Raw genomic sequence first — 4830 nt, 5'->3', positions numbered from 1 at the left:
CACAAGACGAAGTCTTGCCATCCTCCTTTCTAAGGAGCGTTCTGGCTCTACTTCCTCCAAGACAGGTCTGTCGTTCTTCTGGCAGTCCATTCAGTATTCTTTGCCAACACCATAATTCAAGTGCATCAGTGATTCATTGTCCAGTTTTCACATGCATATGAGGCGACTGAAAATACCATGGCTTGGGTTACGCTCGCCTGAGTCCTCAGAGTGACATCCTTGATTTTTAACACTTTAAAGAGGTCTTTTCCAGCAGCTTTGTCCAATGCAAGACGTCGTTTGATTTCTTGATGGTTGCTTCCATGAGCATTGATTGTGTATCCAAGTAAGATACAACCCTTGACAACTTCAATCTTCTCTCTGTTTAGCATGATGTTGTTTATTGGTCCAGTTGTGAGGATTTTTGTTTTCTTTATGGTAAGGTGCAATCATACTGAAGGCTGTGGTCTTTGATCTTCATCAGTTAATGTTTCACTTCCAGCAAGCAAGGTTGTGTCATCTACAGATGGCAGATGATTAACGAGTTGTCCTCCAATCCTCATGCCCTCTTCTTCGTATAGTCCATCTTCTTGGATTATTTTCTCAGAATACAGGTTGAATAAGTATGGTGAACGGATACAACCCCGATGCACACCTTTCCTGACTTTAAACCATGCAGTATCCCCTTGTTCTGTTCTGCCTCTTCATCTATGTACAGGTTCCTCATGAGCACAGTTAAGTGTTCTGGAATTCCCATTCTTCTCAATGTTACTCATAACTTGTTATGATCCACTCAGTTGAATGCCTTTGCATAGTCAAGAAAACACAGGTAAACATCTTTCCGGTATTCTCTGCTTTCAGCCAAGATCCCTCTAACATTGGCAATGATATCCCTTGTTCCATATCCTCTTCTGAATCCAGTCTAAATCTCTGTCAGTTCCCTGTCTATGTACTGCTGCAACTGTTTCTGAATTATCTTCAGCAAAATTTTACTTGTGTGTGATATTAATGATATTATTCTATAATTTCCACATTCTGTTAGATCACCTTTCTTTGGAATAGGCAGAAATATGTATCTCTTCCAGTCGGTTGGCCAGGTAGCTGTTTTCTGAATTTCTTGGCACAGACGAACCAGTGAGTGCTTCCAGCGTTGCATCCGTTTGTTGAAACATCTCAATTGGTGTTCTGTTGATTTCTGAAGCCTTGTTTTTTGCCAATGCCTTCAGTGCAGCTTGGACTTCTTCCTTCAGTACCATCCTTCTTGATCGTATGCTATCTCTTGAAATGGCTGAATGTTGACCAGTTCCTTTGGTACAGTGACTCCGTGTATTCCTTCCATCTTCTTTTGATGCTTCCTGTGTCGTTCAGTTTTTTGCCCATAGAATCCTTCAGTATTGGAACTTGAGGCTTGAATTTTTTCTTCAGTTCTTTTGCCTTAAGAAACGCCGAGAGTATTCTTCTCTTTTGGTTTTCTAACTCCAGTCTTTGCACATTTCATTGTAATACTTTACTTTGTCTTCTCCAGCAGCCCTTTGAAATCTTCTGTTCAGCTTTTACTTCATCATTTCTTTGGAGGTAAAAAATGATGATCTGTAAAGGTTACAGCCTTGGAAACACTATGGGGCAGTTCTACTCTGTTCTATAGGGTCTCTATGAGTAAGAATTGACTTGACAGCAATGTGTTTTGGTTTTGGAATCTTTACTGAAGCCAATTGCCAGGTCTTTCTCCCTCAGAGCCCCTTGGTGGGTTTGAACAGCCAACTTTCCAGTTAGTGGCTGAGTGCTTAACCATTGTGCCACCAGGGCTCTTTCTCTCTCCATATATATATATATATGTATAGATGATATATATATTTGCATGTATAGATCCAGACTTATTAAATTGTGTATTTTAAACTTACACAGTTTGTTGTGTGTCAATTATACTTCAAAAAAGCTGATTGAAAAGATGTGTCATGTCTTTAGCCATTATGTTGTGAAAAGCACAAAAAAATTTAAGAAAATATTCTCCCCGTTTTCAGAAACTATTGCTGGATTCTGCAAAGTAGTCATTCACATCATTGATGGCTGAATAAATCTTTGACTTATGTCTTTGTTGTCTCCCTTTGGTTGTATTCATTAAAGTAAACAAAAGTATCCACCAACATTCATGTAGTTCATCAATTGCAACCATAGGTTGGTCACAGATACAGGAGTCTGGCAAAAATCAGTGAAAGCATTCCGTGAGAATAATTTAGCTATGTGGAATTCATAGTAAAGAGTATTGTATATTGTATTATTAAAAAAAAAAAAGGCCATAAGTTATAGGTATAATTCAAGTTGCTCTGACACCATAGTTCATAAAGATTCAGCATGAGGGGGTCATTTTTCAAGAAGGTCATTTTCTTTGATCCCTTCCTCCCTCCCAGCTTAGGGATTGAAGGACAACCAGGGAGGCCTGAAGGAGGAGGTGGCCTTTGAGTGGGCCTTGAAGGACTCAGCCCCTCAACACTGGCTGTAGGCAGGGAGAAGGCAGCCAGCTCAGGGAAGATACTGCACTTGCCTGGTTATCATGTCCTTCCCCTTGGCAGCACTGGAAATGAGGGAAGGGTAAGAGACTTTACAACAGTGGCTGCCGGGAAGCAAATCCACATTTTTGACAAGAGGCCAGATGATGACGCATTAGCAGCTCATCATCTCTACGTTGACTCATCTACCAGAAGGCAAGCCAGGAGGTTGGGGCTCTGCCTTGGGAATCAGAGCTCCTACTGTGTGCCAGCCCCCGCCATCCTTCTGTGCACCAAGGGAAGGAGGGAAGATGCAGAAGACATTGTTTCTGCCTCATCCCCCAGGAACTTATGTTCTGGGAGGCAATCTTTAACCATGCTTGATTCATGCCTGTATGCCCCATAGTGGGAGCTCAGGACAGTTGAACGGATGGGGATAAACCTACATACACAGTGTATTAGTTACCCATTTGTTGTATGCCGTTGAGTTTATCCTGGCTCATACCACCCTTACGGGACAGAGTAGAACTGCCCCGTAGGGTTTCCTAGGCTGAAATCCTTATGGGAACAGATCACCAGGTCTTTTCTACTGCGGACCTGCTGATGAGCTCGAACCACCAACCTATCAGTTGGCATTCCCTTAACCATTGCACTACCAGGGTTCCTTAGTTTCCATTGGAGCGCAACAAATTACCCACAGCTATACAGCCTTAAACATCTATCTTACACAGTTTCTCTGGGTCAGGAATTTGGAAGCACCTTCCATTGGGAGGTTCTGGCTCAGGATCTCTCATGAGGTTGCAGTCAAGGTAAACTTGAGCAGCCACTTTGGACTGCGAGGCAGAAGTTATGTGCTGAGGAAAGCAGAGCAATAGAGAAGCAGGCTGGGTCACCGACACCGCGGAGCGCCACACCAGCCCTGGACTGAGCATCTTTGTCTTCTACCTAAGAAAGAAAGAAACTCCTATCCTGTTTAAAACCAAACCAGTTGCTGGTGGGTCGAACTCCGACTCATGATGACCCCATGTGTTGCAGAGGAGAACTGTGCTCCATAGGGTTTTCAAAGCAATGACCTTTCAGAAGCAGATCGCCAGGCCTTTTTTTCCAAGGTACCTCTGCGTGGTCTCAAACTGCCAGCCTTTCAGTCGGTAGTCAAGTGCTTCACTGTTCGCGGCACGCAGGGACTGTACCTGTCTTGTTTAAACCACTGTTATCCGAGGGTTTTCTGGAGTAAGATTTAAACAGATACAAACAAAGGAAAGATATTCTAGAGGGGAAGGCCCTGATGGTGCAAACGGTTAGCATGCTTGGCTGTTACCCCAAAGGTTGGAGGTTCAAGTCTACCCAGGGGTGGGTCAGAAGAAAGGCCTGGCAATCTACTTCCAAAAAAACCAGCCACTGAAAATCCTATGGAGCATTGTTGTCCTCTGACACACATGGGGTCTCCAGGAGTCAGAAGAGACTTGACAGCAACTACTTTTTTATCCTAGAGGTAGGACACAGCGTGAGCAAAGGCCGGGAGGTGAGACACTGCTTATGTCTCAAGACAGTGATGAGGGCAGAATCAGAGCCTGGCTGCTACCCGAAAGGTCAATGGTCCGAACCCACCAGCTGCTCCAAGGGAGAAAGATGTGGTAGTCTGCTTCTGTAAAACTTTACAGTCTTAGAAATCCTATGGGGCAGTTCTACTCTGTCCTATAGGGTCGTTATGAGTTGTAATCGACTCAACGGCAGTGGGGTTTTTTTGCTTTTTTTTAAGCTCAAGTGCCTACCAGTGAGTGGTGCTGTGATTGCTAATGATTGCTAATCTTCCTCGTGTGTCTTCTGCCGTGAGGACAAGGGCTAGTTCTTTCTCTTCTTTGTATAGCATGCTTGACGCAAAAGACGATTTATAACTACTTGGGGGTGAGGACGTGATTTGTTTCTGTTTCACTTCTCCCTTTTGGGATATTACTTCCTCCGAAAATCAAGTGTGGTGACCTCAAACCTTCTTCTGTGTGACATTCACCAGAGTAGTTCATTTGAAATTAGGGGGTGGCAACCGGCAGGCCAGTTTGAGGGGACCTAGGGTCCCACACTAGCCTTCTCGGCCACTGTCCCAGCCTGGCCCTCTGCTGTCATCCCAGGCAAGAGGCTGCAGACAGGTGTGCACCCAGTAGGAGGCCCTTGGGACCTTGGCTAAGAACACCCAAAATGGACTCACTTGCTCCAAGAGCTGCTATGAGGGTGGCTGGGTGCCGGGGGACAGATGCTCTGGTCGCTTCCAAACCCTACAGTGCAGTTCCCAGCTTAGCGCCACTCTTTTTTTTTTCAATTAGAAAAACAATAACTGCTATTTCCAATAAGTAATAATGAACTTTAATCT

Source organism: Trichechus manatus, unplaced genomic scaffold, assembly GCF_000243295.1.
Source record: "Trichechus manatus latirostris isolate Lorelei unplaced genomic scaffold, TriManLat1.0 scaffold00045, whole genome shotgun sequence".
In the NCBI taxonomy this organism is placed as follows: Eukaryota; Metazoa; Chordata; class Mammalia; order Sirenia; family Trichechidae; genus Trichechus; species Trichechus manatus.
This window is presented reverse-complemented; position numbering follows the sequence as displayed.